The sequence below is a fragment of the Globicephala melas genome, chromosome 4 (genome assembly GCF_963455315.2).
Source record: "Globicephala melas chromosome 4, mGloMel1.2, whole genome shotgun sequence".
NCBI lineage: Eukaryota > Metazoa > Chordata > Mammalia > Artiodactyla > Delphinidae > Globicephala > Globicephala melas.
The window spans coordinates 67,739,841-67,766,026 of NC_083317.1; the positions used below are offsets into that span (position 1 = coordinate 67,739,841).

A 26,186-nucleotide genomic window follows, 5' to 3' on the forward strand; every position below is an offset into this window, starting at 1 on the left:
TGCTACCATGTCACCTATGATGAGAAAAAAAAGAGCTATCCAGACATCACTGGGTCGTTTTTTCAAGAGGGAAGATAGAATTGAATCCAGCAAGGAATCAGAACTTGTGCCATCAACGTCAGGTGTGAGTGAAATTGCAGCTTGCCCTCCTTCCCCTATTGCTGATGATCCTTCAGCTCTACCATTTCCCATCTCCTCTCCCTCCTCCAGTCAGTAACTCTTCCTGCCTGTTCACTCAATGCCAGCCCCTGTATGCCAGCTGTGGTATTGTGCTATGGTACTTTTCAAGGTACTGTACTGTAAGACTAAAAATGTTTTCTTTTTTTGTTTTTTTATGTATTACTTGTGTGAAAAGTATTATAAGCCTATTACAGTACAGTACTATATAGCTGATTGTTAGTTGGGTACCTAGGCTAACTTTGCTGGACCGATGAACAAACTGGACTTACGAACATGCTCTTGGAACAGAACTCATTCGTATGTAGGGAACTTACTGTATATACATTATTTTACACAACTGCTTTTTAAATCAGTTTTAAGAACAAAGGAGAAAAATATATGTGGTTATACACTCTCTTTTAAAATTACATCATTACCTTTACTGGTGCTTTTTGTTCATGCGGATTGAAATTACCATCTGCGGTCACTTGCTTTCAGCCTAAAAAACTTCCCTTAGCCATCTTGCAAGGCAAGTCTGCTAGTAACAAAGTCTCTCAGTTTTTGTTACCTGCAAAGTATTTTACCTTCATTTTTAAAGGACAGCTTTGCTGGATATAAAAAAATTGGCGTTAACAGTATTTGTCTCTGAGTACTTGGAATATATTGGGTTGGCCAAAAGGTTCATTGGTTTTTTCTGTACGCTGGCTCTAGTAGCGCTTAGTTGTCTTTAACTTCATTCGAAACAATTTTGTTAAGATTATATTGTGACAGCTGTCATATCAGCGTGCATTAAAAAAAAACTTATCAAAGTTGGTGAATTTTTGTGTAGCCATTTTAATACTGAAGATGGAGGGAAAAAAGCAACATTTTCAGCATATTATGCTTTATTATTTCAAGAAAGGTAAAAACGCAACTGAAACGCAAAAAAACGATTTGTGCAGTGTATGGAGAAGGTGCTGTGACTGATCGAACGTGTCAAAAGTGGTTTGTGAAGTTTCGTGCTGGAGATTTCTCGCTGGATGATGCTCCACAGTCGGGTAGACCAGTTGAAGTTGAGATCAAAACAAGACATTAATTGACAACAATCAACGTTATACCACACGGGAGACAGCCGACATACTCAAAATATCCAAATCAAGCGTTAAAAATCATTTGCACCAGCTTGGTTGTTAATCACTTTGATGTTTGGGTTCCAGTAAGTTAAGCGAAGAAGACCTTCTTGACAGTATTTCTGCATGTGATTCTCTACTTAAACGTAACGGAAACACACTATTTTAAAACAAATTGTGACAGGTGATGAAAAGTGGATATTTACAATAATGTGGAATGGACGAGATCATGGGGCAAGCGAAATGAACCACCAACAACCACACCAAAGGCCAGTCTTCATCCAAAGAAGCTGATGTTACGTATATGGTGGGACTGGAAGGGAATCCTCTATTATGAGCTTCTTCCAGAAAAGCAAATGATTAATTCCAACAAGTACTGCTCCCAGTTAGACCAACTGAAAGCAGCACTTGATGAAAAGGCATCCAGAATTAGTTAACAGAAAACTCATAATCTTCTATCAGGATAATGCAAGACCACATGTTTCTTTGATGACCAGGCAAAAAATGTTACAGCTTGGCTGGGAAGTTTTGATTCATCTGCTGTATTCACCAGACATTGCACCTTCGGATTTCCATTTATTTTTGTCTTTACAAAATTGTCTTAATGGAAAAAATTTCAATCCCTGGAAGACTGTAAAAGGCACCTGGAACAGTTCTTTGCTCAAAAAGGTAAAAAGTTTTAGGAAGATGGAATTATGAAGTTGCCTGAAAAATGGGAGAAGGTAGTGGAACAAAACGGTGCATACGTTGTTCAATAAAGCTCTTGGTAAAAATGAAAAATGTGTCCTTTATTTTTACTTAAAAACAGAAGGAACTTTTTGGCCAACCCAATATTATTCTACCACCTTCCGGACTCCATTGTTTCTGATAAGAAGTCGGCTGTAAGTAATTGGCTGTTTCTCTCTTGCTGCTCAGAAGATTCTCTCCTTGTCTTTGATTTTCAACATTTTCACACTGATATGTCCATTTGCAGATTTTCTTACATTAATCCTACTTGAAGTTCTTTTGGCTCTTTGGATGTATATGTAGGTCAGTGTTTTTCAATAAATTTGAGAAATTTTCAGCCATTATCTCCTTGAATACTTTTTCCGCTTTTCTTCTCCCCTCTTCCTCTAGTACTCTCATGTATACCATGGTACACTTAATTAATCTGTGACAAAGCGAGAGAGAGGCATGGACATATATACACTACCAAACGTAAGGTAGATAGCTAGTGGGAAGCAGCCGCATAGCACAGGGAGATCAGCTCCGTGCTTTGTGACTGCCTGGAGGGCTGGGATAGGGAGGGTGGGAGGGAGGGAGACGCAAGACATAAGAGATATGGGAACACATGTATATGTATAACTGATTCACTCTGTTATAAAGCAGAAACTAACACACCATTGTAAAGCAATTATACTCCAATAAAGATGTAAAAAAAAAAAAAAAGGTTACCCCACATTTCTCTGAGGCTCTTTTCAATTTTATTCATTTTTTTCTCTCCCTTCGTTGGATTTCTATCAATCTATTGGCAAGTTTGCTAATTCATTCTTCCACCAGTTCAAATCTACTATTGAGCCCCTATAACTAATTTTTCATTAGTTATGTTACTTTTCAACTCCAGAATTTCCATTTGGTTCTTCTTTAGAATTTCTATCTCTTGATTGTCTCTATTTGATATTAGTTGTCATCATACCTTCCTTTACTTCTTTAATGAAGGTTTCCTTTGGTTCTTTGAACATATTCATAATGGGTACTTCAAAGTCTATGTCTGTTAAATCCAACATCTGTTCTCTTTCACAGGCAGTTTCTGTTGTCTGCTTTTTCCAGTGTATTAGCCATACTTTCCTGGGTTTTGTTTTTGTTTGCACATCTTTTACCTTTTTATTGGGAACTCAACATCTTATATAATACTCTGTAGCAACTCTAGGTATACTCCCCCACCCATGAGGTTTTATATTTTTATTTGCTTGTTTAGTAACTTGCTGTTTTATTTTAAAGAAGTCTACTATCCCACCCCACACCCAGCCCCCTGCACTGTTAAGCCTCTGATGCTGGTCCTCAGGGGGACATAACCTAGATATGCCCACAGTCATCTTGCCATACAGTAATCTGTCAGGACTCACTTTCCCTGACTACTCCCAGCTATTAACCTCCACTAACTGCCAGTTGATTGCTCTACTGATTTAAACGGCTTCAGGCATAAATTGCTCTGCAGAGGAATCCAATCAAATTCAGGCTCCTTAGAAGGAGCAGTTTCAGGTCAGTGTTTGACATTAACTCTGTCCCCAGGAAGCCTCCTTCCAGCTGTCTCTTATCCCAGTTTCTTGCTGCAAGCTCAATGGCCTGCAGTTTAGCCTGGATCTTTTTGAATCTACAAATCTCCCAAGTGCCTTTCACCACAATCTCCACTGTTTCTGAAAGTAGCCTTAGGTTTGAACTTCTCCAGCTCTACTGCAAATGAAGTCCGTGCCTTGAGGAAGAGATTAGGAGCTGTTTCATGACTTGCTTCTCACCCCTACCCCCAAGCAAAATCTCTGAACCAGGGCTCTCAAGATGAAGGTGTGGACAACAGCACACTCTTCTGAGTGACAACACATTTAGCAACTGAGTATTTTGTGGGGGATAGGTAGCAACCTGAGGTCTTCTCAGCTTGTCTCTCCTGACATGGATCTACCATCTTATAAGACAGGGAAAAGGTGATCTGTTCTCTAGTATGCTCAGCAACTCTGTTACCAAGGTAGAGCCTCTGTTCCACAAGTGGCGACTGGACAGTAGCCCCCTACCTCTCCAACACATTTTCCCAAAACTTAGCCATAACAGCAGGCAGCTGGGGGCAGGATGAGAAATCCTCATCCTGCTTCTCCCAGAAAGAAAACCTTTGCTCCACATTTACTGTATACCCTAGGACCATTTCCAAAGCTCTAAATAGTTGTTTCTTAATAGTTTTCCTCAGTTGTACTAGGGAGCAGATCTGCAGGGCTCTTATGCTATCAGACTGGAAGTCAAAGAAACAGTTATTTTTAAGAAGATGACTTTGATGCAAGCCTGGTTTGAGAATCATTGATTTATACTGTGCTGTGTCACATCACCTATTTTACCTGAATCTCTTAAAAACAAACAAAAAACAACCCTACAGGGCAAGAATTATTATTCTCATAGGTAAGGATTCAGGAGGCTCACAGATAATTAAGGTTAAATGAGGTCATAAGGATGGGGCCCTAATCCAATAGGACTGGTGTCCTTATCAGAAGAAGAGACACCAGAGATCTCTATCTACACCCACTGCCCCCCACGGCCCCACCGCCATGTGCTCAGAGAAAAAGCCACGTGAGGAAACAGAAGGTGGTCACGTGCAGGTCAGGAAGAGAGGCCTCACTGGAAGCCAACCCTGCTGGAACCTTGATCTTGGACTTCAAGCCTCCAGAACCATGAGAAAATGAACTTCTGTTGTTTAAATCACCCAATCTGTGGTACTTTTTAATGGCAGCTCAAGCAGACTAATACATATACCCAGTGGTATTTTGTCAGATTGGACTGAAAGATTGGTGCAATGCAGATGAGAATTTGCAAATAATTCTGAAGGAATCATAACTAATGGTGCTGAGAAATGACACAGAGAAGAGTTGTATTCCTGAGGCAGGCAGCATTTTGGTTCTGAAATACCACAATATAGCATAACAGCAACAGTGTTGCAATGAAGTTTCAGGTTAAAGGTATAGTAGTATAGTAACAGGGCAAGACCTGGATAAAGTTTAACAAGACCAAAACCAATCAGACTTAAATAATTGGAAGCCTAGATTCAACATGGAGCTGGAAGGGCAAGCAGTTAAGGAAAGGCAATGGTGGGAACATAGTACACATATACAGAGAGAAGAAATGATAAAGCAAATGGAGCAAAAGGTAAAATGAACAATTGGGGAATGTGGATGAAAGGTAAACAGGAGGGCTTTGTACATTTCTTCTGTAAGCTTTAAATTATTTCAAAAAATTTTTTAAACTACAAAAACTCTAGAAGGAAAGAAATGGTCACACAAAAATTAATTATTCATTTGCTTTTTATTAAAGTGATGTAAGAAGCAAGTCCAGAGAAGATGTCTGGCCTTGAAGCCCGATTTTCAAATTTACTTCTTAGCACCAAGATGTAGGGAAGGTACTAAACTTCTGTGAATCTTGGTTTCTCTTATTTGCACTATGGAGATAATACCTTATATGGTAAAGAGAAATAACATATGAAAGCATACTTCCACTGTCTGGCCCATATATAGATCATACCTGATATTTGTGTAGTGACGAAACGGCTATAAATAGCTCTAAAGGTTCAAAAAAAGATCCTGTCTGACAAAACTGATCAGGGGTGGCTTCATAGAGAAGATGGTGTTTCAGCTAGGTTGTGAGGGATAGATAGGAATCATCAGTTGAGGCTAAAAGAGAAAGACCACGAAACAATACAAAAGACCCACAAAACAGTACAAAAGACCCACGAAGTACAAAAAACAGTACAAAAGTACAAAAAACAGTACAAAAGTACCCACGAAACAGTACAAAAGACCCACGAAGAGTACAAAATAAAGGCACAGACGTTAGAAAGAACAACTGATGAGAACAGTAGTAAGTCATGTTTGATTAGAGAAACTGTTCTTTAAAAGAGGTAGTAACAAGAGAAATGCAAAGGCCTCTTGGTTTTCTTTTTCTTTCTTGTTTGGTTAGATTTCAGTATCCAAGAAATCACAAATGACTCCAGCATTCTAATAATTTCTACCTACCATTCATACAGTGCACTTGTGCCTTTGAATTTCAAAACATTTCAACAAAAAAAGAAATCCAAACAGTATGGAAGGGTATAAAAAGAAAAATGAAAGTGTACTTCCCCCATTGTTTCTAAAGGTAACCACCATCAAGTTCTCTGTATATCCTTTCAAGAAGTGGTTATACAAGCACATACACACCCTTTTGGTTATTACTGTATACTGACAGAACAATTCTATACACCGTTCTGCACTTTGCTTCAACTTTTGACAACTTTCCATACTAACGCCTATAAAGCTTTATCATTTTTAACAATATAGTAATTAATTGTTGTAGCATAATAACTAGACCCTACACATAACTGACAATTAAGCTTGACTCCAATTTTCTGTCAAAAATAACGCTGTAACCAATACTTTTTCATGTATTTGTACATATTTTGCAATTGTATCCATGAATGAATTCTAAACAGTGGAACCTCAAGGTCAAAAATATGTTCACTTCTGATTCACTTTGTTATAAAGCGGAAACTAACACACCATTGTAAAGCAATTATACCCCAATAAAGATGTTAAAAAAAATATGTTCACTTAAAATTTTGATATTGTCAAAGTTCCCTCTAAAATATTGCATCAATGTACCAGTGAATATGAGTGTTAACAGTTCCCCATCACCATCACTAACCCACGACTGAATCAAAATTTTTGACATTTGACAATGTGATATGTGAAAAAAATGCTTCTCATGAACACTATTTTCATAATACTCTTAGTTATATGCTTCTTTCATTTTCACTCATAAGTTTTTCAGAGGCGTGGTAATGTGATGGCATCAGTCTGGTGCCTAATGGGATGTTTGCTGTGTATTCCTGTGTTTTAAAATTTTGTTTTTATTTCTAATGCAGTAATTTTGCAGATACACAGTAACATAAAGGTTTTTCAGGGTCCTCAATAAATGTAAAGTTCTGAGACCAAAAGAAAATGAGAACCCTTGGTCCAGATAATCCTTTCAGTCTTAAGAGGGGGGAAAAAGAAAACCTTTGATAGTCAGATAGCATTCAATTCACAGATTAAGCAAACATCTTTACAATACTCTATCTTCTTGGTCAGAAATTAAACATGTATTTCCATTTATCTCTTTTGTTACAATGATAAATGTGATGCTTCCTTCCATTATATTCTAACTGGCTACTGTTTTTTTATAGGAAAATTATTCATTACTATATGCTAATTTTTTAAAGCCAGCCACTGAATTAAATCAGCTACTGAATTCTGTTTCTGATACTTTAGCTGACACTCTATAGTGGGGATTTTTCAAAGGGTCATGTTTACTGGGGTATAATTTACATAGAGTAAAATTTGCCATTTAAGTACATATCACAACAATTAAGATAGACATTTTCCTCACTACAAAAAATTCTGTCAGGTCCCTTTCTAGTAAATCCACTTGCCCCAATCCCAGGCAATCGGTCCCTATAATTTTGCATTCTCCAGAATGTCAAACAAATGGAGCCATACAACAGGTAGCTTTCTGTGTGTGGCTTCTTTTACTCAGTATTAACTAATTTGAGAGTCCTCCATACTGTTGCATTTATCAGTAATTGATTCCTTTCATTGCTGAATTGTATTCCATTGTATTCCACAATTTGTTTACCTATTTACCAGATGATGGACATCTAGTTTGCAGTTTTGGGTGATTATGAATAAGCTACTATAAACATTCACATATGGCATTTGTTTAGATAAATGATTTCATTTTTCTTGGGTAAAAACCTAAGAGTGAAACTGCTGGGTCATAGAGTAAGTACATGTTTAACTTTACAAGAAATTGTCCAACTGTTTTCCAAAGTGGCTGTAACATCACGCATTCCTATCACCAATTTATTATAGCTCCAGTCGTGTCATAGTATTGAGATATATATATATTTTTAAATCACATCTAAGTACCACCCATCCATATCTATTTTTTTGAAGTTTTAAAAACTGAAATGTGTGTTGAATTAGATCAAATGCCTTTTGGCAGTTATTAAAACGGTCACTGTTTATCCCCTTTGACATATTAAATATGGTGATATATTAATACACTTTTTTTTTTTTTTTTCCCAGCATGCGGGCCTCTCGCTGTTGTGGCCTCTCCTGTTGTGGAGCACAGGCTCCGGACACGCAGGCTCAGGACACGCAGGCTCAGTGGCCATGGCTCATGGGCCCAGCCGCTCCACGGCATGTGGGATCTTCCTGACCCGGGGCACGAACCTGTGTCCCCTGCATCGGCAGGCGGACTCTCAACCACTGTGCCACCAGGGAAGCCCCAATACACTTCTTAATAGTCAATGATTTTTGACTCTTGGAATAAACACACTTGGTCACAGTGTATCATTCTTTTTAATTGTTAGTTATCTTTTTTTTTACACTAATTTAAATTTTATTTAACATACATTAAAATTGACTTGTTTTGTATACAGTTCTATAAATTTAACACATGTATAAATTTGTTCAGCCATCACCATAACCAAGATACAACTGTTCCATCACCTCAGAAAACTCCCTTGTGATATAATTTTGTAGTCACACTCTCCCCAACCTCTAACTCCCAGCAACCATGGATCTTTTTTCCATCACTACAGCTTTGTCTTTTTGAGATCATCATACTAATGGAATCATACAGTATATAACTTTTTGAGACTGACTTCTTTCCCTTAGAAAAATGCCAAGTTGTCTCATGTTAATAATCTATTCCCTTTTATTGCAAAATAGTTTTCTATCGTAGAGATGGACCTCAGTTTGTTGATCACATTAGGTTACTCCCTTTTTTAGGAGATCATAAGTAGAGAAGATATAAACATTGATGTCCAGGTTGCTGTATGAAGATGAATTATCATAGCCTAAGCAGGAGTGGCATGCCTGAGCCATATGGCAAATATATGTTTTAAACTGATTTTTTTAAAAAACCTGCCAAATTGTTTTCAGATTGTCTATACTCTTTTGCATTTCTACCAGTAATGCATGGGATTTCCAGTCTCTCTGCATTCTCAGCAGCATTTGATATTTTTATTTTAGCCGTTCTAACAGCTTGTATAATGGTATCTTGCGGCTTTAATTTCCATTTCGCTGATGGCTAATGATGATGAACATCATTTTATGTGCTTATTTGTCACCCATATATTTTCTTTGGTTAAACATTTGTTCAATCCTTTTGCCTACTTTTTTTTTTTTTTTGCGGTACGCGGGCCTCTCACTGTTTGTGGCCTCTCCCGTTGCGGAGCACAGGCTCCTGATGCGCAGGCTCAGCGGCCATGGCTCATGGCCAATATAATTGGACTCTCAACCACTCTCAACCACTGCGCCACCAGGGAAGCCCTTGCCTACTTTTTGATTGTTTTCTTATTGGTGAGTTTTGAGAGCTCTTATATATTCTGAATATAAGTACATTGTGAGATAAGTGATTTTTAAATATTCTTGCAGCCTATAGCTTTCCTCGTCATTCTCTTCATAATATCTTTCACAAATTAAATATTTTAACTTTGATAAAGTCCAATTTATTATTTTTATTTATCTTTTATGCTTTGGGTGTCACATCTGCAAACTCTTTTCTATCTCAGGTCATCAATATTTTCTCCTACATCTTCCTCTAAAAGTTTTACGGCCTTAACGTTTTATATGTACATCTACGATCTATTTTGAATTAATTTTTGTTTAAGGTGTGAGGTTTGGGTCAAGTTTCAGTCTTTTGCATATGGATGTTCAGGTGTATCAACACCATTTTTGTTGTGTTTTTCCCAGCTTTATTCAAATACAATGGACAAATAAAAACTGTACATATTTAAGGTATATAATGTGATGATTTGATATACATATACATTGTGAAATGATTATCATAATCAAGCTATTTAAATTATCTATGACATCACATAGTCTTCTCTTTTTTGTGGTGTGAACACTTAAAATATATTCTCTTAGAAAACTTCAAATATATAATACGGTATTATTTGCTATAGTCTCCACGATGCACATTAGACCCCCAGAACTTACTCATTTTATAACTGAAAGTATGTACCTTTTCACATCTCAGTTTTCCTACCCCCTCAGTCTCTGGCAACCACCATTCTACTCTTTGCTTCTGTGAGTTCAACTCTTTTATGTTCCACATATAAATGAGATCATACAGTATTTTTCTCTGTCTGATTTATCACCTACCATAATGACTTTAAGGTCTATTTATACTGTTAAAAAGGCAGGATTTTCATATTTCTATGGCTGAATAATATTCCATTTTACATTTATGCCACATTTTCTTTACCCTTCCATCCATCTATAGACACTTAGATTATTTCCTTGTCTTTGTTTTATCGCGAATAATGTTGCAATGACATGGGAGTGCAACTCTCTCTACGAGATAACTGATTTCCTTTGGATATATAGCCAAAAGTGGAAGAGCTGTATCATACAGCAGTTCTAATTTTAATTATGTGACAAAAGTTCATACTGTTTTCCACAGTAAACTGCACTAATTAACATTCCCACCAACAGAACACAAGTGATCCCTTTTCTTCATATCTTTGTCAGCATTTATTATCTTCTGTCTTTTTGATAAAAGACCTGTGGGCTTCTCAGATATGGCCTTTATTATGTTAACATACATTCCTACTACACCTAATTTGATGAGAGTTTTTATCACGAAAGGATGTTGAATTTTTGTCAGATGCTTTTTCTGCATCTATTGAGATACTCATGACATTTATCCTTCGTTCTGTTCGTGTAGTGTATCATATTTATTGACTTGAATATGTTGAGCCATCCTTGTACCCCAAGGATAAATCCCATTTGCCTCATTGCGTATGACTCTTTTTTTTTTCCAACATCTTTATTGGAATATAATTGCTTTACAATGGTGTGTTAGCTTCTACTTTATAACAAAGTGAATCAGCTATACATATACATATATCCCTGTATCTCTTCCCTCTTGCATCTCCTTCTCTCCCACTCTCCCTATCCCAACCCTCTAGGTGGTCACAAAACACCGAGCTGATCTCCCTGTGCTATGCGGCTGCTTCCCACTAGCTATCTATTTTACATTTGGTAATGTATGTATGTCCATGCCACTCTCTCACTTTGTCCCAACTTATTCTTCCCCCTCCCAGTATCCTCAAGTCCATTCTCTAGTAGGTCTGTATCTTTATTCCTGTCCTGCCCCTACGTTCTTCATGACCATTTTTTTTTTTTTAAGATTCCATATATATGTGTTAGCATACGGTATTTGTTTTTCTCTTTCTTTTTTTTTTTTTTTTTGCAGTACGCGGGCCTCTCACTGTTGTGGCGTCTCCCATTGCGGAGCACAGGCTCCGGACGCGCAGGCTCAGCAGCCATGGCTCATGGGCCCAGCCACTCCGCAGCATGTGGGATCTTCCCGGACCGGAGCACGAACCCGTGTCCCCTGCATTGGCAGGCGGACTCTCAACCACTGCACCACCAGGGAAGCCCCTGTTTTTCTCTTTCTGACTTACTTCACTCTGTATGACAGACTCTAGGTCCATCCACCTCACTACAAATAACTCAATTTCCTTTTTTTATGGCTGAGTAATATTCCATTGTATATATGTGCCACATCTTCTTTATCCATTCATCTGTCGATGGACACTTAGGCTGCTTCCAAGTCCTGGCTATTGTAAATATAGCTGCAATGAACACTGTGGTACATGACTCTTTTTGAATTATGGTTTTCTCAGCATATATGCCTAGTAGTGGGATTGTTGGGTCATATGGTAGTTCTATTTTTAGTTTTTTAAGGAACCTCCATACTGTTCTCCATAGTGGCTGTATCAATTTACATTCCCACCAACAGTGCAAGAGGGGTTCCTTTTCTCCACACCCTCTTCAGCATTTGTTTGTAGATTTTTTGATGATGGCCATTCTGACTGGTGTGAGGTGATATATCACTGTAGAGATTTTTGCATATGTGTTCCTCAAGGATAATGGCCTGTATTTTTTTTCTTATGTTGTCCTTATCTGCCTTTACTTTTTTTAATAGTCATAGTGTATCATTCTTTTTAATTCTGTTAGTTTTCTTAAAAATTTCTAAATCAGTATCCACACATAAGATTGATTATTTAATAAAATACCCTCCTCTTTGGGGGTAGGGGTGGGTATTGTATTTGTCAAATGATTCCAATTTTATGACATTCTGGAAGAGGCAAAACTATGGAGAGTTAAAAGATCAGCGGTTGCCAGGGGTTTAAGGGATGAATAGCAGAGCACAGAGGATTTTGGAGGCAGTGAAACTATTCTGTTGGACTATAATGGCCGATACATGTCAGTATACATTTGTCAAAACCCACAGAATGAATGTACAACTCCAAGAATGAACCCAAATGTAAACTATGGGCTTTGGGTGATAATGATGTGTCAGTGTTGGTTGGATTATAACAAATGTACCACTCTGGTGGAAATGTCAATGGTGGGGGCACTGGGTGTACAGGCGTAGGGAGTAGATGGGAATTCAGTAGTTTCCACTCAATTTTACTGTGAACCTAAAATTGCTCAAACAAATAAAGTCAATATTTTTTTTAAAAAAATCAACGATTTCTTCTCTGGTATTCATAAATGAGACTGGGTTCCCCTCTTAGCAGGGGAAAGAGATTATGTTTGCCAAGTGGGAGAGCTTTTTGAAAAACAAGACGCCTCAACTGTCCTTCCGAAGAGTTTGATTAATAGGTCTGAGGCAAACACGAGGTCTCTAGTGTTATTTTTTCTTTTAAAGACTCCCAAGTGAATTCTGATATGCATCTGCATGCAACTCAAAATCACTATAGCAGAGCAAAAGTTTTATTGGAAAATAATGCAAAATACAGCTGAAATGTAGGCTTCAGTTGGATTGAAGAGAGCTTAGATAACAAATGAAATAAAATCTATAGAGGTTTATGATTTTAAAAAAACATGTAATAGTATTGAGAAAATTATATTTATCCTAAGCAAATATTTTTAGGATATTATCACCTAAGTGATTAATTGAAAAACTTAAGTTATTGTCAATAACTTTTCACTCTCTCAGGAAGCAGAAGCCTTTAAAATTAAAGCCATTATGCCCCATTTTCCTCTTGTTTTCTAGGGAAATAAAGCCAAAAAAGCAATAAAGTTAAAAACAAGATGCAAAACTGGTGGTAAAATAGAAGTGTACTCTACTCTTCCAAAATGAAATCTCCCAATTTCCCCTTCATGTCTATTTAGTTAAAATTATCAAATTTTGCTTATTATTCCATCCAGAGTGATTTTATCTATTCCTATCTATTCACACTGCTACCAGTCTGATCCAGGTCCTTGTCATCCTACAGCTAGATAACTGCAACAGCTCTAACCACCCTTCCTTAACCTCAGTCTCTTTGCTCTTCAATTCATCCTTTGCACAGCTCTCAGATTTATCTCAACACCTTTTTCACTATATAACTTCAATGCCTAAGGACCTAAAATGAGTTTTTAGCACTACTTAGATCAAATCTGAACTTCTTTGTCCTACAAGTTCCCTTGGCTTTGATACTCTTTTCATTTTTCATCAATCTATTCCCAAAACACACTGAGTGTAGATCTTTTTATGTTTTTATTATATTCAAGTATATATATTGGTATATATATTCAGTGTGCTGAGTCAATCCAAGCAGTCAGTAAGCCCCTAACCATTGTGAATATTTAACATTCACAGTATTCTTTGTTCAACACTATAAAATGTTAGTATACTTATTAATTCCATCATATAAATTGAGTATAATTCTATTAGAAAACATGATGTGTATTTAATACTAAAAAAACCAAAGACCACAAGAAAGTATGACTACAAAAAAAGCAAGTTACAGGTTTATAAATTTAAGCATAAATGAATTTTAAGTATAAAAAATTTTCAGTTCAGTTGCGAATGTTTTTTGAACCTATGTTTTCATTAGAGAATGGAGAGGTGTGAGCCTGCACCCCAGAGTACATGCTCTCCCATTTGTAAATATTAATTACTCATCTGTTGTTAACTTCTAGTCAAGTAGCAGTGGGTCCCTTTAAAATATTTTAATAAAAATTAGGAAAGAAAAATGACATTTAAAATATCCTACCCATTTCTTCCCAGTAAAATTATTAGAGTAACTTTATTTTAGTGACAACATTCTTGCGTTCAATGGAGGCAAGGTTTGAAAAACCCTGCAATAAGCCTCCTCTGTGAGAAGTCAATGCTACAGATATGATTCGTAGGTGCTCACCTCTGATTACATCTCACAGCGCTAACTCCATTAACCTAATAGAAATCCCTACTTTCTTTCATGTCCCAGCTTCAGACCTTCTTCAACTGAGATGTTTACTAAAAACCTTTGGCCCTGAATTCTGACCTCACTTCCAGTATCTACAGGTTCCCAACATGCAAGGTTCCCCAGAGACATTCTCAATATCCAAACATTTAAAGGAAAATATTTACCAAAGATTTGGGGAATTCACACCCCAAGATTCAGTAATTCCACTTTTGGAATGTACACAAAGGCAATAAAATCAGCAGTATGTAGAAGAATATTCACAGCAGCATGACTTACAATGAAAAACTGTAAACCTAAAAATTCCAAAACGAGGGCTTGGCTATGGGACATAATCATAACATACTGCGAATTAAGAAAAACAGAAAATTAACACATGACAAATCGGGGTGGTAGGAACAAAACCCCAATTTATACTATTCTCTATACTTTTTAAAACATTTTATAACTTAGAATATAAAAATCTTAAGTGGAAATTAATATTCTTCTTTCTCTTCCAGATTTTCTACAGTAAGCAATATACTACTTATACAATAAGAAAAACTTTCAAAAAGTAAAGCTGGAAGCATATATAATATTTACTACAATGAGGCTTCCCAGCCTAACTAAAACATTAAATTTCTTTACTTTTGGCTAGAATTTTATCAACTCAACATGCTGTTATTTCATCAAAGTTCTAATTGAATACTTCAGGTCTTTATGAAAGGGAAAAACTACTTCCCCCTTAGAGCTGGATATTTTTAGAGAGAAATCTTTCCCCAAAAATGGCATAATGGACTCCTTCATGGGGGGGGGAGCACAAACTTGCCTTTATCCAATTCATATCCATTACTGAATCTAATATATCTATTACATGTACACTTATAAGGGTTTTAATGTTTTAAATTAAGATTTAGCACCTACAGGATGTATGTGCTTTCCTCCCAAAACATATTAACAACTCGAAGCTCAGAAATTTAATTTTAATCTTCAATACTAAACAAAGTACTGAGCGTACAACACTCAAATGCCATGGAAAGAATGAACAGGCCAGAAATAAAGAGTTCATGTAAAGAAATAAAATGATGGATTTGGTAGATTAATCCATACCAAAATTATCTTTTTAAAAAAAAGGATGAACTACAAAGATAGAACACAAAAGGAGAGAATCAGAGGTGACAGATGAGATGTCAAAAACTTTTTAGAAGCCTTAAAACAGATGGCCCTGGGACTTCCCTGGTGGTCCAGTGGTTAAGAATCCATCGTGCAATGCAGGGAACATGGGTTCGATCCCTGGTTGGGGAACTAAGATCCCACATGCCGCAGGGAAACTAAGCCCGCGTGCCACAACTACTGAGCCTGTGTGTTCTGGAGCCCGCTCGCAGCAAGGGAAGATCCCCGCATGCTGCAACGAAGATCCCATGTGCCGCAACTAAGACCTGACGTAGCCAAATAAATCAATTTTTTAAAAAGATGGTCTAATGATATTTTACTAGTGAAGTGGAGAACTCTGAAGCCTAAGCACCTGTAAAGAAGCTGATTCACACTGCCCACAAGCAGGAAGCTTCACAGACAGGAGCCCCCGCCCCCCCACCCCAGGCATCTCTGAATGTAGAGTGAGGAACAGGACTAAAAACTAGCAGGTTAGCTGAAAGTCTACAAAACAGCCATCACATTCAGACTTCCTCCTCCATTGTGCACAGCCAGGCAACAGTCCATCCCCAAGCCCCTATGGATGTTGAGAGCATTACTCTGAAGAAACTAAACTAGAGAGACTCTAAAAATGAGGGACTCCAGTGTAGGTGATGTGCTATACAAAAGATAGGATTACATGAACACAATTAACAGTGAGAACGCCAGCTTCTTTTCTAAGACAAGTTCTCAGAATTTGGCATCCAGGTGTGTATCCTCCAGGCAAGACTGGAGGCTCTCTTTTACTTTTTTTTTTTTTTAATTTTATTGAAGTATAGTTGATTTACAATGTTGTGTTAGTTGGAGGCTCTCTTTCTCAAGGAAATTGACAAGCCCAAGAGAAAAGAACTATGAGAGTCCCCTCCCCCTATAAATGGCCACAGCTACCCTATCCACCCTTTAACAAGCCACACCTATAGTTTCCAATTCAGTTTTTAGCACTTCACTCTTAAATAGGAATGGACAACCGTAAGTTTACCAGACATCCAGGGAGAACCTCTACAGAGAAAGACTGCAATGGAAACAAAGGAACTTCGAAGAAACAGAGCAATGAGGGGTACAAAACTTTAAAAAAAAAAAAAAAATCATTAATACTGTCCTCAAGAAGACTATAGTGTCTATAAAATAATATAAAGATACCATAAGAATGAGCTCTAAGAAATTAAAATATGGACAGGAATTAACAATTCAATAGAAGGGCTGTAAGATAACATTAAAGAAATCTCTCAGGAAACAGAACAAAAAGACTAAGTGATGGAAAACAGGAAGGAAAAGAAAATTAAAAGAACCACCTAAGAATTCTAAGACCCAAATAATACAAATTCCAAGACAGACAAAAAATCAAATGAGAAAGAGATTATCAAAGAAACAATGCATCAAATTTAGAGTATTCATTCAATGAAAGACACCATGGACAAAACTAACAGAAAGATGACAGGCCTATAAAAGATATTTTCCAATCCTAAAACCAACAGACCTCCACAAGGAACTCCTGCAAACCAAAAAAAAAAGACAGGAGTTCCCTGGTGGCCTAGTGGTTAGAATTCTGGGCTTTCACTGTTGTGGCCTGGGTTCAATCCCTGGGTCGGGGAACTGAGATCCTGCAAGCTGCACAGCACAGCACGGCCAAAACAAACAAACAAACAAAAAAGACAGGGCGCGGAAAGGAAAGATAGACAAAGTACAAAACAGACAATTAACAAAAGGGAAAACCTGAATGAATACAAGAGATGCTCGAATTCATTAATTATCAGAGAATGTAAATTAAAACAATGAGATACCACTTTATACCCGACTAGCAAAAATTAAGAAGTTGGATAAAACCAAGTACTGTCAAAGATGTGGGCAAACAAGAAAACTCCTCACTGCTAGCAGGCACATAAACTAGTTCTCCTATTCTATGACCCAGGAATCCCACTCCTGGGCATACATCCCAAAGAACTTCTCACACAGGTCCACAAGGATGTACAAGTAACAGTATATTTACCACAGTGCACTTGTGATGCCAGAGAGGCAACTCAGGTGTCAGTGATTAGGGAATAAAAAGTAAATGTGGTAGATGCACATTATGGAATTCTACATTATACGCAACTATATGTACACACAACGAAACAGAAAGGTCTCCAAACAATGCTGAGTAAAAAGAGTAAGAAACAGAACAAGGTCTATAGCACAATATATAAACTAAATACACAAAACGCACTACATATTTCACAATGATTCACATACAATCAAGGAATGTATCAGCCACAATGCAGTGGGTGCCTACTAGAAAGGGTAATGGAAGTAGGGCTCAGAAATGAAAGAGAAAAATTTAAAGGACCTTGTATAGTTTGATGATAGTGTCAAGAACTGGGAAGCATAATTAACTCAAACTCTTTTTACCTAAGGCCCCAATAATAATAATAAATAATAAATAAATTTCCCAAAACTAAAGGACACAAATCCTCAGCTTGTAAGGGTCCATCAAGTGACCTTAAATGAAAACAAACAATCAAATCTAGGGACATTATGGAATTTCAGGGGTTAAAAATAATACCCTAAAAGCTTCTGGAGATTGGAGAAGACAGGGAAGGTCACATACAAATGAAGAATAAGAACACCTCTGGACTTCAACAGCAACATTAAAATGCAGAAAACAATGGAGCTATGACTTCCAAACTTTTTAAGCCTAGGTTTTTATACCCAGCCAGATTACTGATGAAATGTTAAGGTAGAATATAGATTTTTTTCAATCATGCAAGATCTCAGAAAGTTTTCGCTTCCCAGGTACCCTTTCTCTGTAAGTTAAGAAAATATGGGAAACAAGAGATCCAATACAGGAGAAGGGCAAAGAGAATTTTAAGGGCGACATAAAGAAAAGTTCCAGGATAACAGCTGTGAAGTATACCTAGAAAGTAACCAGTCCAGATTGCATTAAAAGAACAGAAGGTTCCAGGACAGCTATCTCACGGAAATGGAAGTGGGAAAAAAAGGTGTTACTCCTGGAAAAACAAAAATTGGTTAAGAGAAGAAATGATATCACAATATACTACATGGTTCAGCTATAAACATTTACATAGTTATAACTGAACGTTGACTTAATAAACACCTGTGATAACTATATTAAAAGGATGGGAGAGGCAGTGTGTAAATGTGGAGGAAAGTCAATAGATAATGTCTAAAACTGCTGTATCAAGAAATAGCAATAGAAGTTATTTATAAATATGAAAGAGGAAACAGCTAAAAGAAGGAAATTGGTGGCCTCTAAAGTGCAGAGGCTAGGACAGGACAGTTGTTTTCAGAGAATATTCTAATTTAAAAATTGTATTTTTTAATGGCAGTAAAGCAAGGAACTCCAATAGCCCTTCAGCTTTTAGTAAAACAGATCTTCACAATATCATTTCATGATGTTAAACAAACTGCATCTAGTTTGTTCTGCTGGAGACTGCACTGCAAACCAAGACAAAAATCAAGCTTTAATGATTGATGTGAACATAGTACAAATAGCCCTGTGATTGAATACCAGCTCCCTCACTTATTCTGTGAAGTAGGGCAAGTTACCTAACCATCCTGTACCTGTAGCCACCTTCTCAAAGTGGGTTTGCAAGGGTAATTAAGTGAAAACACCTGATGCAGTGCTTGAGCCATCAACAGATGTTAGTACCTTTTGCTTGTCTTTCTGCTCCCTAGCTAAAAACCCCCATTTTGACCCCAAGCTGCCTTGCTGGTCACAGAATACAGAGACTCATGGACAACTCAGCACATATCCCTCCTCATGCTGAAAAATCAATCATGATGAGTAAGCAGACTTATCTTTGTATATGAAGAGCAGCATTATTCTTGTTATGTGAAGGAGATTATCCCCATTATCCACATTTTGGATTATTGCCTGCTTTCAAGAACTGTCCCAATTAGTCTACTACACTAGATCAGAACCATTTTGTCACTAAGGTCTGTCATGTAGGGTCGTTATCATCTTTAAAAACAAACAAACAAACAAAAAACTGTACGGGGGGCTTCCCTGGTGGCGCAGTGGTTGAGAGTCTGCCTGCCGATGCAGGGGGCACGGGTTCGTGCCCAGGTCTGGGAAGATCCCACATGCCGCGGAGCGGCTGGGCCCGTGAGCCATGGCCACTGAGCCTGCGCATCCGGAGCCTGTGCTCCGCAGCGGGAGAGGCCACAACAGTGAGAGGCCCGCGTACCGCAAAAAAAAAAAACAAAAAAAACTGTACGTTCCACGAGTCTTCATCCCTGCTCTTTCACTGCAAGGACTTAAAATTTCCTAATGAAGGTCCTATCTGGTACCTCACTATCCTGGGGCCACCTCCTGCTCACTGCAACAAGAATAGAGGCAAGTCAGCCCCCAGTCAGCTAATTGAATTGTTTACCATTTCCAATGTTTTCTTCCATTATTATGGCTGAATTCAGAATACCTTGCAAAGTACAGAAACCTTAAAACAAAGAGATTAACAGGGAATTATCTTTATCATCACTATGTCAGTCACCTTTACTTGCATGGCCAAAAGTCTTAGTTGATTTTATACAAAGCATAGATACTTCTAGAAACAATCTGACAAGACTTAAAAACACTAAATCATAAATCATCAAGACTTTATCATTAATTCAACAGGTAAACTCCTCAAGGCTTATGTTGTCTGATTCCATTTGAACTTCCTTTGCTACAGTTTCTGCTCAATTTTGACTGATAAAATGTCATGCAGTCAATATTTTTACTCATTATTTGTTAGTCTTCCCTGCAACACTATAAATTCCATGACACAAGAACAGTGTCTTCTAGAGGCAGGACAGGAATAAAGATGCAGACGTAGAGAATGGACTTGAGGACCCGGGGAGGGGGAAGGGTAAGCTGGGATGAAGTGAGAGAGTGGCATGGACATATATACACTACCAAATGTAAAAACGATCGCTAGTGGGAAGCAGCTGCATAGCACAGGGAGATCAGCTCGGTGCTTTGTGACCACCTAGAGGGGTGGGATAGGGAGGGTGGGAGAGAGATGCAAGAGGGAGGAGATGTGGGGATATATGTATATGTATAGCTGATTCACTTTGTTATACAGCAGAAACTAACACACCATTGTAAAGCAATTATATTCCAATAAAGATGTTTAAAAAAAAAAGAACAGTGTCTTGATCATGTCTACATCCCCAGTCTCAAGGCCTATGAACACTCCAAGTATTCGCTGAATTAATGGACCAAATAAAGAAAACGCAACCAAGAAGTATGCAAGGAGAGGAGAAATAATTCCTAAATTAGCAGTGATTCTGGTTCTAAGGCTGGTTCTAACAAGAGCTGGAACACTTTAGGTAAGTTACCTAACTTCTCTGATCCTAGAAGCTTTAATCTGCAGAAAAGGAAAAAATAACATACTTCAGAGTTACTGTAAGCATTAACGTTTTACTGTACAAAAAGTATTTAGCACAATATCTGGAAAGGAGCTCAATAAATGTTAATTCCTTTACCTTTCCTCATGTTCTCCACCTTAAAATCCGGTATTACACATAAAAGTGCCTTCCAAGAATAAATTACTTCAGTAAAAGTACAATAGAGTTCATTCTCCATTTGCTTTGAAAAGTTAAAATTTCATCTCTTCAATCTTTAAAATGGAGGGGGACTAGCTTGTGAATTACTTTCAAAATATCACAAAAACAAGAACAAGTTAAGAAAAAAACAATGTCAAGAATGAGCCTTGAAGCAACGTGCGGGGGGGGGGGCGGCGGCGGGGCGGGGAATCACTCATCTACTGCGAAGAAATAGGGGTTTTTAAGGCAGTGCTCACTAAACGAAAAAAGGCTTGAAAAAGGTAGAAACGTTATTTAATAGTATGTTTTAGAAAAAAATACTTCCCAACTGTTTATTCTAAATTTAAACCTTAAAAAATTAACTATTTTGACATCGTGAGCTTAAAAGTGGAACATTACATATACTTCCATTCAAACCTAAAACATTCCTTCATGACGACTTCCCAGACTCCAGTCATCCTTCAGTTTCATCCTCCCATTTTGAGCTTAATCGAATACCTCGCCGCTTCCCTTGCATCACCACTGACACATGCTGTGTGCAGACGAAGTTCTGTCATTCCTATAATTACCACACCCCTGTCAGACGCTTCAGGCCCATGTTGTTATGACATCTGTAAACTGCAGTCCTCCGTCTGTCTCCACCCGCACCGCGCCCGCCCCCCCCCCCCCCACTTCCAAACCACCGGCTCCGGCTCGGGCTGTAACTTGTGAATTCCCGAGACGGTCCCCTCCGGCCTCGGTTAGGATTTTTACACGCCCCCCACCCCTTGCTCTTTCCTGCCTCAGTCGCCGCACTCCGTGCGGCCCACCCACGCCCCCAGCTCGCTCGCGCCGGGCCGCGGCGCTGGCTCCGCACTCCCTCCTCTCCGCCCCGCTGCCTCAGCGCCCCGCAGTCCCCGACGCTGCTTCCAGCTCCACTGCCGCGCCGCCCCGCCCTGCCTCGCCTCGCCTCCACCGGCGTTCCCGAAGGCGAACCAATGCTCCCCACCCCCACCGTCCTCTCAGCGGGCCGCGCGGCCGTTGGGACTGCCTGGCCCGTGACGCACGGACGCGCAGCAAGCGCCCAGGCCCAGGAACCCGAGCTCGAGCACTGCCGGCGGCCCGCCCTCACCGCGGGGCCTCCCCCGCACACAACCGGATCCGCCGGAGTCCCCGGCGGGAGGGGGAGGGGCCGGGGGCCGCCGGGGCCCCGCACTCACCAAGCTCAAGGCAGCCGATCCCGGTGCCACTGCTGGGGTGAGCCTCTGGCTCGCTCGCTCGCCTGCCGTGCCTCTCCCGCACACAACCTCGAAGACCCAGCTCGCGCCTCGGCGGTGCTCACCAGGCCTCGCTCGCCGACACCGCCGCGCACCCAGCACAGCGAGACCCAGCTCAGCCGGCGTTCGCAGTACGCCTGCGCGCGGGGCGGCCCGCGCGCCTGCGCGCGCCTCTCCACCACTCTGCTGCAGAGGCTGCCGGGAGTTGTAGTCTTCCAACCGTCCTTCTCGCGAAGCGCCAGCGGTTAGCCGGGAACCAGTGGAGAGTCTGGCGTCGGGAAGGAGGTCTGGTTGACAAGGTTCGCAGTTAGTGGCGAAGGTTGGAGAGTCATTCTGGAGTGACAATGAAACAGTACTTCTTAGGCTGAATTGCAAAGTTTTGTCTACAAATTTGTCTTCGAAGCTCTTCCAGGGCGTATCGATCCTTGCTCACCTCTGTCTATAGCCTCTGACAGGCTTGTTACCTAATACACGTTTACTGAGTAAATAATGGAATGAATGAAGCCTGAGGAATTACTAAAAAAGAGTTATAAGTCCGCGCTTCATGCCTAAGGCATTCACATGCAGCATGTTTGAGAAACTTCTGTGTATTTCCTTTTTTAGTTCTCTCCCGTCCCCTTTGCCTGATAATGTATATAAGCAGTATCAAAAATCATTAAGAAATTAAATGAAACACAAATGCTTGCTTTACTCTCAATAAATGCTCTCAAACGAAAATTTGGGACAAATAGTTGTTACTGTTAAATCTGATGGAATTCTCTTTGAGCTTAATCGAATTGTTTTTGAGCAGTGGCTTCAAAAGAAGAAAGACTGAAGCCAGCCAAGCAAAGGTCACAGAATACAGTCTCACATGCAACCTGGTTTATCAAATCAATCTAAACACCCACGGAGAAGCAAGGTGAAAGAAATGGGGTAGCTCTATAACATAAGTGTGGGAGAGAGGACCTTACTGCCTGAATCCTAGGCTATGCGATGTTCATTTGTCCTGGATCTCTTTCTGCCACGTCAGTATTCCCCACTAACGGTGTGTTTTCTAGGATGAGCTGAGTTTGAGCAAGGGCACTGGGGAAAGGGAATGTGTTCTAAGGGAGAGACTTGGAGGCAAGTGTGCGTGACCGCAGCTAAGCTGAGGACAGATCACTTTATTCCAATCAGGAGCTAATATTATTCAGAGCTGGACTTCAGTGTTTGTGAAAACTAGTTTCTTTCTAGTTCACCCTTATTCCTAGTTAGAGCATCCCGTGAGGGTCTGGACCAAAAGTCTGGGGTATTTACGAGGGCCTCTCTTCCTTGACCCAACCTCTTCAGCCCCATGGGACAGTCAGAAGCTCTACTCAGTTTTTCAGCCACTGCTTTCAGAATTAGCAATCACTTCAAGTGGAAAAGTAACAGCAAACATCAGGCTCACCTCTCATGGGTCCCCTTTCTTTTCTTCCAGATCTTGGATCCACAGATTCTCACTGCTGTGGTAGCTCTTCAGTGCCTTAATGTTTTTTATATTTTGTCCAGCTATTCTCTGTGGTGGGAGGATTTGTTCAAGACAACAACAGTAGCCCATTGCTGAAGCAGAATTCCTATATATATGTTACTTTTACAAAAATGTTATCATACCATACATGATGTTTTGTTAGTTAATGTCTCTCTGACTATATCTTTTTGTATTAAAATTTATTTTTAATTTTAAATTATAGAACAGTAGTTTTGCTATTACAAACAACACTGCTGTGAACATTCTTGTACGTGTCTTTGTGTGTACAGGGAAACTGCTAGATCCTAAGACATTGCATCTTTAACCTTACGAGATGTGACAGGCAGAATTCTCAGATGGCCCCTGTGATCTTTGCCCCTTGCTGTTACCCTGTATAATCCCTACCCCTTGAGTGTGGGTGGGAGCTTTGACTTACTTCTGGCCAATAGAATATGGCAAGGATGATTACATTTCATTATAAGTCTCTGTCTTAGCAGACCAGAGCTCGGCACTCTCTTGCCGGCCTTGAAGAAGCGAGCTTTCACGTTGAGAACTGCCTATGGAGAGGACCACGTGGCAGCGAGCTGCAGATGGTTTCTAGCACCTGGGTGCAGCCTCCAGCTGACAGCCAGTAAGCAAGCCAGGGCCCTCAGCCCTACAACCACAAAGAAATGAATTCTGCCAACAACCTGAGACGGCTTGGAAGTGGATTCTTCCCCAGTCAAGCCTCCAGATGAGAAGACAACGTGACTTACACCTTGATTGCAGCTTTGTGAGACCCTGAGCAGAGGAACCAGCTCAGCTGTGCCCGTAATCCTGGCCCACAGAAACTGTGAGATAATAAATGTGTTTTAAGACACTAGGTTTCTGGTATTTTTTTCCACAGCGATGGAAAAGTAATATGCTAGATATTGCCAGATTATTTCATAAAGTGGTTGTGCCAGCTTATGCTCCACAAGTAGCTGATAAGGTTTTCTTTTCTAAACAACCTTGCTAACATTTGGGAATGTCTTTTTTATTTTTGCCAAATGGATGGGTGTGAAAATACATAATAATTAGACACATACATTAACATAAAAACACGAAAAATAAGTTTTTACTTGCAATGATATATTCCGTTGTATTTTTTTCTGTTGCATAAATGCTATTACTTAAAATAGCAATAGGACTCATTAAAAGTGGCAATTAATAATAATTAATACAAGGACTAATTAAGAAAATAATTTGTGAGAAAAATACAACCTTTTATAGCATAATATATATATATATATTTTTTAAACATCTTTATTGGAGTATAATTGCTTTACAATGGTGTGTTAGTTTCTGTGTATAACAAAGTGAATCGGCTATACATATACATACATCCCCATATCTCTTCCCTCTTGCGTCTCCCTCCCCCCGACCCTCTCTATCCCACCTCTCTAGGTGGTCACAAAGCACCCAGCTGATCTCCCTGTGCTATACAGCATAATATTTTTATGTTTCTTCCTGTCCTCTGGTTCAGCAACTTATTTTAACTCTTTCTTAAACTCTTTATCACATATTCAAATTTTGTAGGCTATATTATTCTATATTCTATATGTATATTAAGATACATAAACATAGGAATTTTATGAAGGAGCGTATATATACAGTAGAACTTGTTAAACAGATATTACTCCTATTACAGTTTTAAGAAATGATATGTTTCTGTCCCATGATAGAGTGGGATATTTTTTATTCTTTTTGTTTCCTTTTTCATCAATATTTCTCTGAACTGCCTGGAGCCTTTAGGACATCTTTTCTTTTATGTAATGGTAAAACCAAATACAGCCAAATATAAAATTAGTTTTGACTTGCATTGCACTGATTCCTCTGCCTGCATTGCACTGATTCTTGTTGGCACAGATGACATCAAGCTAAACATTCCCTCAACAAAAGTGTTTGAGCATAGAACAGTTAGGATTTTAATTACTAATGCAGCAGGTTTTTAAACTTGTAGGAATTTGTTTCTGGTTCTCCAGAATGTCCACCCATTTTGTATCTACAGACTTGCTTTGGTAAACCAACTGTTTGTCAGTCAGGTCCTTTGCATGTATAAATTAACCATTTCTATATCTAAAATGCCCATTGTTTTTAAAACATTCTGAAGCACATTGTATGTTATCATAAGTTAAACCTCTCTTCCCCAGAAAAAATGGTTTTAAAGCATAGAGGTAATTTGAACTTGTGAAATTGAAGTTAGATTTCAAATAAATTTACAGTTTTAGTGAAGAAATTCAGAAAGTCCTGTTTAATTTGGTTACTTTTTTCTAGGGACTTTTTTTTAAAGTTCTGAAAGTCTTATTTCCAAAAATTAGTCCTTTTTTTTCTGTTTGAAGTTTTTGTCGCAACCTGCATATAACATTGAATAATTGAGATTCAGATGGTTCATCCTTTTCTAGACTTCTTATGACCTCTTCAAGGATTATCAGACAGTTTTGGAGAACCAGCATGTTTATTTCTGTTTCACTGTAATT

The 26,186-nt window shown here is 38.9% G+C and overlaps 1 protein-coding gene across 1 annotated transcript in view; it reads right to left on the reverse strand.

Annotated features, from left to right (window-relative positions):
* The window catches only part of KPNA1 (karyopherin subunit alpha 1), a 73,619-nt gene extending 51,274 nt beyond the window's left edge, over positions 1-22,345 (reverse strand). Inside the window, exon 1 of the mRNA XM_030858165.2 lies at positions 22,164-22,345. The gene's annotated coding sequence lies outside the window, so the exon portion shown is untranslated. The remainder of the gene's footprint in view (positions 1-22,163) is intronic.
* Positions 22,346-26,186: the final 3,841 nt, after the last annotated feature.